Consider the following 12,395-nt stretch of genomic DNA (forward strand, 5'->3'; position numbering starts at 1 on the left):
GATGCTGCTGCAGAGTGGGAGAGATAGATAGTGAGGAGAGATCGATGTCGCACTGTTGCTCTACTTGTTTCGATGCTCATGTTATTGTCCCTGATGCTCTAGTTTCTACTTATTTTACAGGTTCTTCGTCACAGCCAAATGAACCATCGACCTATATGGCCAGAGACATAAATATGTTTAATGGTTCTATGGAATCAATAAAATAAAATGTAGGTGTGTGAGATCTGTTAACTGGGTTGGACTGCACAAAGAAATAAGGGGGGTGTTTGTGTTTTTTGACTGCTTACTGTGGGGCAAAAAACCCACAGCCTGAAATTTTATCAAAGAATGGGGAAACAGACACAATATTTAAGTTACAAGGAAGAGTTAAAGAAAAGAAAACTGACCCTTATGGATCTTTTACCTTATCAACAAGGTTAATAATTCCATCATTGATCGCACAATAAATTTTGAAACTCTCTTTTAACACCTTTACAAAAGAGAGTAAATCCTTAGTCATACACCCCATCAGTTAAATCAGCATGTTAGAAGTGGTGGTGAGGTTGAGAACACAGCAAATTTTTGTTTGATTATCTAGCAACACAAGAAAGGAATCAAGATAAATAATTTTTAAATTCAAATATAATCTCAGTAAAGAAATAGAACACGTGCATAACTGAATAATTCTACACACAAGGTGTCTTACAGTCAACACGGTTATGAATAGTACATACACTTAAGAAAATGCTTCAGCATTAACCAGGAGTATTAACAAGTGAGACTACTGCATGCCAGGATTTATTATGTTGATTGGACAGTTTGATTTCTTCAAACAATCAAGATCACATACAGGGTGTTTGATTTAATGTACAGAGTGACAGACTAGATATGTGGAATACTGGTTTGTTACAAAGAAGGCATTACCGCATGGGACATGTGGTTAGCAAATTTATTTATTTTTTAAAAAGGATGCATTGACAGAAGAGGAATATATGGTATTGATAGAAAAGGATTAATATAATATGCTCTTTATCGAAAAACAAGCATTGACAGAAAAGGATTAATATAATATGCTCTTTATCGAAAAACAAGCATTTCATTCAAAGTATCCAAGTCATGGAATTATTCATGAGGCAACACATCCATACACGCCTCAATGGGTCAATCTAATAGGCGACGAAAAGAAAAAGAAAAACGAGATCCGAATTGCAATTGGTTAATGACAACACCTTACAAACATATCTTTTTGTTTTGAAGTTTAATTGCTTTTGGAAGTATTTTAGTAATTTCAGAGTAACACTACTATTTGCCAAGACAAATTCCAGAAACAGACTAGAGAAGGAAAATTGTAAATTTGGTCAAGGAGCCAGGACTATATATTGGAGTCTAGATTGCCCTCTAAGTTATTTTGTGACAAATCAAGTTTGTTGACTGTAATGTTGTTTTTTTTCTCCAAAGTGTAGTTGGTATTAAACTGAACTTGGTTAACTCTCCTTTTCGATTCTCAAAGAAAAAACGGACGGGCGTAACACGGGGCCCCAAGTGCATCGTCAACCACGTTGCCGGCGGCCACACGGCGGACCAAGTATAGTAATAACACGGTTAAATGGAACTATCGTCGATGGAACCTTAGCCTGAGCAAACACGGTTTCTACAGGCCAGTCCGAACGGTCAGACTTAACATGCACTGCCAGTCCGGGAATTTAATCAGATTTTCAACTGGAATTATGGAAGGCGTGAACATGCACTGCACTACTAGTTTATGAAGAGCCTATGTCAGTTAGATAGGTTGAAGAGCACAAATTGGCTAGTTTATGAAGCATACTTCAGGTGAAATCAAATGATCAGTAGATGCTAGAGCACAAACAAATCTACGAGAGAAATAATTAGAGCTTACCAAAGCTAGAGCATACTGCACCAAGTAGTTATTATTCACAGCTCCTTCTGGCTGCAAATATCAAGAACAAATTGGTGTCATGTTACGTATAGAGATGATAATGGCAGATACTGAGAGATTTTCGCATCTAAGGTTTGTTAGCCTAGAGTGAAGAGATGATCACCCGACATCCAACAAGCCGATACAGTAACTGCTGCAAAGCTGGCAACTGCTCTAACAGATCCTGGGAATCTAGGTCTCTGGTTCTACTATGTCCCTGATGAAGAAATAGCATCAGGTGAAGCAGTGATTAAGGCATAGGAATTTGTACTTAGATTTAATATGTGTGATATTCAAAACTACTGAACTGTAGTACCAAAAAGAGATATGATGCTTCATACCTTTTCAAGACCTTGACCTTGTTTGGATAAACGCTCAGCCTCAACATCATATTTCAAGTGAGATTACCTTACTGAGCGGTGAGATTGATATGTTTCAAGTGAGATTAGATAAGTTAAAGGGAAAAATATCAATATTTTGATGTCAAAACTTTCATTTCTTGCACTACAAAAAAAATACTTTGATCTGTCAAAACTGTTGTTTCTAGTACTATGGACAAAAATACTGCAGTTTATCAATATTATAGTTTCTGCAATACTTTGATGTCAAACACAGTCGATATCTCCAATTTTCTTATCTCAAGGCAGTTTTTCATGTGGACTTAATTCCTAAGTATCTCTTTAAGAGATGGACTGGACTAATATTCGCATAAACTATGTACGAATAAAAATGATACAGTGATGGTTTGGATAACAAAAACCTCTTGAATTCTTGCACAGCCATGATTTGCATCAAATATTCCTAACTTAGCATAATTAGTGAGCGGAGGAACAGCGCGACGGAGATTCTACCAGCTGCAGTCGTTCGTCGTGTCCATGCTTGAGCTCGGGCAGGATCCATTGGTCGCCCTAGGAGGAGACCGCTCAGGACCCTCCTCCTCGAGCGGAGCACGGCCGGCGGCTAGGTGCGCCCCTTATCCTCCTCCTCGAGGAGGGCAAGGTCGGCGCCCTCCTGCCGTCGTCGCCGCATCCACGCCATGGTGACCTACAACAAAGGGTCGGAGAGGAGGAGAAGGTGAGGTGAGGAGTAAAGGGTGGATCTGGGCGTGGAAGGATGTGAAGGGCGTACCTGGGCAATGCCAGCGACGCATCCCGCGAGCTCCGGCCTCGCCATCGCCGGTTGTGGCGGGTTTCGGCAAAGAAACCCTAGCCGCCGGTGAGGGTGCGGGACCTGGGGTGTGGATCTAGATGGAGGGGAGGGAAGGGAAGATCTTGGGGAGCTTGGGGTCATGTTGCACGTGGCCGGAGCTCGCCGGAACCGGCCCGCGTGGGTGGTGGCGGCGACAGTGAGGACATTGTGGGTTGGGAAGGATAACTTCATGAGAGAGACAAAGAGATTGGTGCGGTGGGCTTCTCCTTTTTTCTCCTTTTCTTCTTTAGATGAATGGATGGATGGGTGGATGGTGGGATTGCTGGGAATGGATGGTAGGATGTTCGCCATGTCATCAATCCGTGGCACAAATGACTCCACCAATGAGAACTAAGGATATGCAATTGTGTGTTTTTCCTTTTGAGAATTTAGCATATTTTTTACCGCATGTTCTTCTTTTTATTTTTCTTCTATTTTTTTCTACCCTCTTGACCGACGAAGGAGGGCAAGTACTAACTGCATCCACATCGGTGAAGGATCCGGCGGCCTCGTCTAGGACCACGTGAACCCGCCCGACTGCTACCATACATGAATATCGGGTGGATGTGCCGCATGTCATCGATCTAAGGCATAAATGTTTCCACCCTCAAGTGAATACGACGGTGCCGTTCATGAAGGGGGTCACACTCTGGAGCCACGTGGCGGACGTCTAAAGCTATTTTTGCCATTTAAAGAGTTTTCTGCCGAATCAGAAGGAAATCAGATGGAATCGGAAGGAAATCGGTCAAACGATTTTGCACAAGGGTGCATCTTGGAATGGCAAACAATGTTGCTAAAGGGAGTTTTCATTTTCTTTGAACGTAAAATTCATTTTCCATTTGTGGCCTTGTCGACACCTATACAAGACACATAGGCGAAATTGTTGAGTTTTCTGCCTAGTCACCTCTGTTTAAGTCTATGACCTTCTTAATTTTGTCATGGAGGACCTACAATGCGGGCATAAATAGAGCTACACATGCCAGTGACCTTTTTGAGCAATGGGATTATGACCTTCTTGATAGACATGGTCAAAAATTTCTACGGTTTGGACCCTCTTAGACACCTCGTGACCTTTTTGTAGATTTTAGTCATAGATCTATGACCAATAAAACCGCCGTCAATATTTTTTGTCATAAACGAGCTTATTTCTTGTAGTGCCCATCGCCGTCGCAGTCATGGTATACGTCGTGGTTCGTTTGGAGGCGGAGCTTCATGGCGCGGCAGGCGGTGGCGCGACGCCACCCCGCGAGCTCGCCCAGGGCTGCATGAAGAACCCGTGCGCGAGGTCGCTTTTCAGAGCCGCGGCGGTGTCGGTGGCGCCGACGGAGGTCAAGCCCATGCTAGAGTTTGCGGCGACGATGACAACGGTGGAGAGGTGCGCTTTTATGGAGGGGTTAGGGGAATGTCGGGGCGCTCATCCATGGCTGGAGGTCGCCGTCGACGGTGCGGGGTGGGGCCAAAGCGGGTGCGGGAGGAGAGTTTAGCGGCGGTTGCTCGCTCCACGCGTGATATCTTTCTGTCGCGCGCGGTAGAGGACGCTCGAAAAAAGCAACGTGCAATGCTGTTTTTTTCGGCGTGTGGAGTGGTTTTTAGCGCTCGCGCGATTTTTGCGCGTTCGCTGGAGCTGCCTATTCGGCGGCGCGCGCTAAAATTCCATTTTTTTCAGGTGGGTGGCTTATTTAGCACCTTTGTTGATGCTCTAAATTTTTCTGAAAATTTGATTATGCAGGATACAAAAAAATGTGGTGCAACATGGTCGAATGCCTGATGCCCGTGCCAAATTTCGTGGAGTGAGAGCAATCAAGGATTTCGTGGCAAAAAAGACAATTTCGGGCGTGTGAAAATTTTATAGAAAACGCATGTCTCGAAACAGGCTTTCGTTCCGCTTTTTATGTAAAGCACGAACCAAACAGAATACATGACCGAACGATACAAGGGGATGGGGTAGCCCTCAAACAATATCGGTCCCAAGCTAACCGGATCACGCACCACACACGCGACAACAGTACCGAAATAAAATATAGGAGGAACTAAGACCAACATCGCACTAAGCCTTGTAACACCTAAGTTCCATGACAAAGCCCCTCCTCCCCAGGAAGGGGAACGACGCTAAGCGTCGTAGTTGTCGAGTCCCGAACAGATATAGGTTTTCATGCGGAACCCAGACACGGAAATGAGCACCATGATGACGTCTTTAAGAAGATAATGGTGCCCACAAACATCGGCGATGGCAGCGAAAAAGCGTAGATATTTTGCTCGGCAACTCGCCCGCGTCATCAAACGAGCCTCTAGGTCAAGCACGACGAGCCGGGAACTCCAGATACAGATTGGGGCGCTGTCGTCGTCAGAGATGAAAAACGTGCTCAAGCCACCCGTTGCACCACCTTTCACCGCCCACATGACAAAGGGAGAATACGGTCAACGTTGCCAGGGTGCTCGTCAGAGAGGCAACCATGTGGACCGCCATCTGGGGCCGCCACCCCAGCATCCATGTCCAGGCTCCACTAACCGTGCATGTCCCGGGACATCCACCATGGTAGGAGGAATAGACGGGGAACTCCTTTCACTCCTAGCCCGATATCAACCATGGAGCATGGGTCGATGCCTCAACAGTAGGAGGCACTCACGTCTGCATCTCCAACAAGTGGCGATGGACCGGGGGATACACTACCCCGAGACTCCTGACGGCTGTCTCTGAGCGCGCTCGCACGACGTCATGCACATGGCCGTTAGTGTCGATCTGCGCAACAGAATAGCTATCGTCAACCACCACCAAATTCTGTTGTACCTGCAAGCAAAGGGACCTCAATGCCCACGGACACCACCCAGATTGAGCCCAAGCACACTGATACGTCGCCAACGTATCGATAATTCATGAAGTAATCATGCGATATTCACCTATGTTTACAATATTTTTATATGGCTTTGATGCACTTTTTGTGATTTATTTAGAACTAACAAGGACTCATGCTGTTTTCAACAGAATTACCGTGGCGTTGTTTTTTGTACAAAAAATGAAAGTTTTCGAAATCGTCTGAAACTTTTTGATGAATTTTTCTGGAAAATATGAGCAATATTGGAGCAAATAACCACCAGAGGGGAGCTACGTGTGGGCCACAAGGCAACAGGACGCGACCACCTCCCTGACTGCACCCTAATACCTTGTGGGGCCCACATGGCTCAGTTTATCGTGATTCCAACGTCAAAATTTCCTATATATATATATATATATATATATATATATATATATATATATATATATATATATATATATCAAAACTCTCAGAAATAAATAGACAACATCCGCTCCGCCATCGCAACTTTATGTATCGATGAAAAATCCATCTAGAGCCTTTCCAGTACCCTCCTGGAGGGGGGAATCATCTTCGGTGGCCATCTTCATCATCCCGGCGGAGGCCAAGACAAGGAGGGAGTTGTTCACCTTATGTAATCACAGGTTTTTGAAATTATGAATATTTCTGAAAAACTGCAGTTATTTGAAATTTATAACATTCTTATAAAAGCAAGAACATTTATCAATTTTTAAGAACATTTTTCAAACATTAATTTAGTTTTAAAACAATTACCTTGGAAAAAATAAAAAAGAAGAAACAGAAAACGAAAAAAGGAAAAAGAAAGAAGGAAAAGAAACAGAAAAACGAAAAAGGAACTAAAAACTGATAAAAAGGAAAAAAAGGTTCATGAACTATCTAGATGGTTTCCAAAACCGGAATCGAAGCAAACATTAACGGACAGGCCCATATCACATCGCTCGATGGTGAAACCTGTGCGAAACATTGACATCTTGAGGGAGAAAGCGTTAAATAGTATTTTCCCAGAAAACATATAAAAGGGAAGGCGTCCCTTCAAGAAAAATATATAAAAGGGAAGGAAGCTGTAATGGTACTTGGATCTCTCGGCTGATGCAAGAAATGTTGCTTTTGCTAGGAGGACTATATACTCCCGGATGGTGTTTTGGCTATGCTCCCGGATGAATAGTAATGCAAAAAAAATATTAAATATTTTTAGAAAAATTTATAGATGATTATATTAGTGTCGCAAACATGCATGACAATTTTCGTACGATAAGTAGCAGCAGTGTTTCGTCGTAAAAAAAATTAGGGTGACAGTTTGTTGTAACTTTTGGTGTTCAATTTTTTTTTTGCATAACCAATCTTTTTGCCTTAAAATTTGCAGGTAGCATTTGGATGTGATTAAGTACACAAACAAATTTTGTCTTGATTTTTTATTTTAAACTTTTTTTTTGACCGAAATGCATTTCCGTACTATATACCATCTATTCCGTTCTTATCCTTTTCAAGTCTGATTTGGCGAACCAAGCACCATGCATGAAGATTTCAATCTGCCCCCTCCTATTAGCATAGCGGCTATGTTTAGGAACTAGTTGATGGATGTAGGGAATAAGCTTTAGGCGCAAATATATACGTATGTTTGTGCTCTACTGTGGACATTATGGGACTGCAGTAATAACCTTATCTTTAATAAATCCAAACTTCCCCCCAAAAAATGCTCATCTTTGGAGCTGTTGGATGGATTGGTTTTTGCCAAGCAAAGTGTACGACCAGGGTCGTACAAGATAGTTTTTCCATACTATCACTATCAGCTTAATGTCTGTGCGTTGACGCAATAATTTTGATTGTATTTATTCTGGTTCAACCCTCCCTCAACACAAGATGTGTTTAACAAACTGATTATAGAAGTGCATCCAGCATAAGACTATTTTTTCTTTTGCAAGATGTTTCAATGTACCTTTTCATCCGTACTGTATAAATAGAGGCTCTACTAAAATAAATTGGCCAAAGTACATCTGTACTTTATGAAATGGACAGTATGACTATATTAGGAGAATAAAGATGTAGACACTAAACTATGGACAAAAACAATCATGACTAAATATCAATAACTATTTGTGTGGACAATTACGGTGGAATCCTCACCAACAAACCAAGTTTTGACTCAAATCAAGTGGTTGGATGTATCATTCTTGCATCTTTTCACTCTCATTCTGCTCAAACATTAGCCTTGTATATTCTCTCCAACCTAAATAAACAAATTTAAGAAACAATTAGTCACCAATAATATTTGGAGAACTGATTGTAAAACAATCAACAAGTATATTCTGAATTACCAAATATCCATTATATATCAAAACTTGTAGAGCCATATATCAAATATCCATTATTCTCAACCAAGAAGAAACCCACTCTTTCTCTGTTCGAGTTATCCCGGATGGATCGAATGTCTTTGCAGTCTTGATATGCCACACTAAAACGGGCGAATAGCTCCCATGCGACGTTTCTGATGTGTGTTATCTCTCATGCGACGTCGTTGGTTGTAGTGGCTCTCATGCGACATCTCCGAGCGCATAAATAGCTGTCGTGCGATACTGATGCCTAATCGAAAGACACATGTTTAAAACTCGAATCAGGTGAGCCCCTACGTAACAAAGCGGAACCCACAGCGTGGGATCCAGTAACTTATCCAGCTCAGCATTGGTACAAGAGCAATACCGCGACCTTCCCATCCTCGCCCCACTCCCCGACTATTGTTGTTCTTCTTTTCCGACGACGACGAGCAGCAACGCCGTTCGGGGCCGCGACCTAGCAATGTCGAGCTCCGCTTCATCCTCCCGTCGATCATGGTCGCGCTATGGCGAAGTGCCCATGACAAGGTGCCATGCATGTCCATATATCGCACCCCTCAAGCGGCTAGTCACAACGACCGACAAGAATGGCAACCTTGGGCGGGAATTCGTGAAATGCGAGAGCAAACAAGAGCAGGGAAAGGTGAGATTTTACTTCTCAATATGCCAATTTTGGTTTTTGTCCCCCAATTTCATATTTTTCATCAGATTTGGGATTTAGGGTTCATCTTTACGATTTCAGAAATTGAAGCAATGCGCCCATTTTGAGTGGCTAGCTGAGTACATAGAGTGGATTCAACTAGAGGGTGCATCACGGGAGCTTGATTTACCGTTAGAGGCGGAGAAGTTTGGATCTGGGGCCCCTGTATCTGGCAATTCCATTGGTGCTACTGCGGGGGATGCAGCAGGGACTGCAGAGCTGAAGAAGCTCAACAAGCAGATGAAGAAACTAATCGAATTGAAGAAGCAGGGCAATTTGATGGCCGAAATTTTTTATGTTTGTATAATTGCTCTCGCATTTGTTTATGTGATGATAATTGGTCGTTAGTGAATAGATTGGGCATCATCTGTAATCGTAATGATATGGATGTTTGAATAAAACTGTTGCGCTGTACGAATTCGGCATGTTTTCTCGTCTTCTCCACTCTGTCTCTGCCCCGTTTTTGCAGTTCTGCAGTTCGTCGTCAGTTTCAGTTTCGATGGTAGAGGGGAAAAAGGAAAAAAAAAGGGTTCGTCGATAATTGCCCGAAAAGGCCAGGCCCATATAGAAGGTAGGCAGGGCCGAATAGAACATATTCAGGCTCATTGATAAAAAAGGTGTAGCTAGTGCAAAAAAAGTGCACACGGTCATTGCCATCGATATATACAGGCCAATTGATAAAAAAGTTGTAGCTAGTGCAAAAAAAAGTGCACAGAGCCGAATAGGAAACCAACGCTGATTATAGTACTCCCTCCGTCACAGTTTACAGGGCGCGCTTCAACAATCTCTGGGACCAAGGTGATTAGCGATTGGACTGAAAATAATATTGATGGTTATACCATCATACCTAATTATTGAAAAAATTAACATGCGGTAACCTCCCGGTAAGTAAACGAACCATCATCGCGCATGCACTGGTGGAGACCCGACGAACAGAACTGCATGCAGTTATTCCACCCCCCCCCCCCCCCCCCGCATACACATCTGCATGTAGAGAAAATTGTGGGCTTTATTGCGGTTACCACATCCTAATTAATTAAGTATTAAACCAGACATGCCTAAAATCCTTTCGTTGATGAAAATGCATGAGAATGAAAGTGCGTTCTGTAAACTGTGACGGAGGGAGTAACACATTATAGTAGTACTGCCGCTTGTTTCATCCGGAGTAGTTGCATGCATATTAATTAGATCCCATCTATTAATTGAAGGACCAATGCATGCAGTTTATGCGTCATGTTTTTTGGGTTTGAAGAGATCTTCTAATTAATTTAGCATATTCTTAGTTGAGAGTGCCTAGGTTGCAGTTTATGCGTCATGTTTTTTGGGTTTGAAGAGGTCTTCTAATTAATAGCATTGACTAGCAGTGCACCCAATCTCTACGTACCTAGGTAGCAGTGCACCTTCTAATATGACTAATGCACCGAAACGGAGGGAGTATCATTTGACCGCATACAAGAATAATATGCCTAATGCATATAATAAGACTTGCATGTCAGATACTCCCTCCGTTTCTTTTTAGTCCGCATACAAGAATGTGCACCGGTTTTTACGTGCCTAGGTTGCAGTGTAACTTGCATGTCGAAGTCAAAGAAACGCATTTGGGGAGTAGGTTGTTATGGTGTTTTCAAAGTTTGTGCACCAGTGTTTTCAAAGTTTGTGCACCGGTGTTTCCGAGCAGTTCTCTGTCATTTCTATCGGGAGACATTAATATAGTGCATAATGCATAAAACATTAATATGTTCCGAGTAGGTTGTTAGGGTTTAGGGTTTAGGTTTATGTTAAAAATGTTCTTCCCTCCTCACTCATGGTTCTCCGGCAAACATAGTCACAATCCAAACAGCCCCTAATATAGTGCATAATGCATAAAACATAAAACATATAATGCATAAAACTAGATAGAAATATTACTATAAAGGGGCATCGGGTACCCTAGTAGCATACAACATATAGAAATACTAGATAAAAATATAAAAAAACTCCTCGGCCAGCAGAAGACTCCTTGGCCCCTCCTTCGCCGGCGCCCCTCACTCGCCGTTCTCCGGGGGCGGCATCTGGTAGGGGAGGGCGTGCATGCCGTTGGGCTCAGGGAAGATGTGGTGTAAGTTGGTGAAGATGTTGTAGGTGGTGAACGCGATGAACTCGCATCCACACCAAAACACCTGGCTGAGGAAGTGGTACGTGTCGTAGCGGTTGGTGAAGGTGACGTAGAGGCCGATGACGAAGCCGTTGGGGTTGCCATCGACCTGCTCGTGGAGGTGGAACATGGGCGGAGTGCTGATACGTCTCAAATGTATCTATAATTTTTGATGATTTCACGCTGTTATCTTGTCAACTTTGGATGTTTTGTTTACCTTTTATATCTTTTTTGGGACTAACTTATTAACTCAGTGCCAAGCGCGAGCTCCTGTTTTTTCTGTGTTTTTGACTCTTTTCAGATCTGATTTTGGAATGGAGTCCAAACGGAATAAAATCTCCAAAATGATTTTTTCCAGAACGGAAGAAGATCGGGAGGCTTGAGGGCCAAGCAAGTGGGCCCACAGGGAGCCCACAAGCCTTGTTGCCGCGTCCAGGGGGGAGACCGCGGCAACCAAGGTTGTGGCCTCCCTGGCGCTCCCTGCCCTAGGTCTTTGGCCTATAAATTCCCTAAAAATCCAGAAAAAATCAGGGCGTCCACGAAAACACTTTTCCGCCGCCGCAAGCTTCCGTTTCCGTGATATCTCATCTGGAGACCCTTCCCGATGCCCTGCCGGAGGGGACTTTGGAGTTGGAGGGCTTCTTTATCAACATCATCGCCCCTCCAATGACTCGTGAGTAGTTCACTTCAGACCTACGGGTTCGTAGTTAGTAGCTAGATGGCTTCTCCTCTCTCTCTCTTGGATCTTCAATACAAAGTTCTCCATGATCTTCATGGAGATCTATCCGATGTAATCCTCTTTGGCGGTGTGTTTGTCGAGATCCGATGAATTGTGGATTTGTGATCAGATTATCTATGATATATATTTGAGTCTTTGCTGATTTCTTATATGCATGATTTGATATCCTTGTAAGTCTCTCCGAGTCTTGGGTTTTGTTTTGCCAACTAGATCTATGATTCTTGCAATGGGAGAAGTGCTTGGTTTTGGGTTCTTACCGTGTGGTGACCTTTCCCAGTGACAGTAGGGGCAGCAATGTGATACGTCTCAAACGTATCTATAATTTTTGATGGTTTCACGCTGTTATCTTGTCTTCTTTGGTTGTTTTATGTATCTTTTTATATATCTTTTTGGGACTAACTTATTAATTCAGTGCCAAGTGCCAGTTCCTATTTTTTTCGTGTTTTTGACTCTTTTCAGATCTGATTTTGGAACGGAGTCCAAAAGGAAGAAAAACCCCGAAATGACTTTTTCCCGAACGGAAGAAAACCAGGGGGATTTTGGGCCAAGCCAGGT

At 43.0% G+C, this 12,395-nt stretch overlaps 1 long non-coding RNA gene across 1 annotated transcript; it reads right to left on the bottom strand.

Moving 5' to 3' along the window:
• Window positions 1-402: 402 nt before the first annotated feature.
• On the bottom strand, window positions 403-2,127 carry LOC123406187. Its single transcript, XR_006612028.1, has 3 exons — window positions 2,040-2,127; window positions 1,877-1,927; window positions 403-469 (listed from the first exon to the last, which is right to left on the bottom strand). It is a non-coding gene; the product is annotated as an uncharacterized LOC123406187 (long non-coding RNA).
• Between the last annotated feature and the right edge of the window lie 10,268 nt (window positions 2,128-12,395).

This window comes from Hordeum vulgare, chromosome 6H (assembly GCF_904849725.1).
Source record: "Hordeum vulgare subsp. vulgare chromosome 6H, MorexV3_pseudomolecules_assembly, whole genome shotgun sequence".
Taxonomy (NCBI): Eukaryota; Viridiplantae; Streptophyta; class Magnoliopsida; order Poales; family Poaceae; genus Hordeum; species Hordeum vulgare.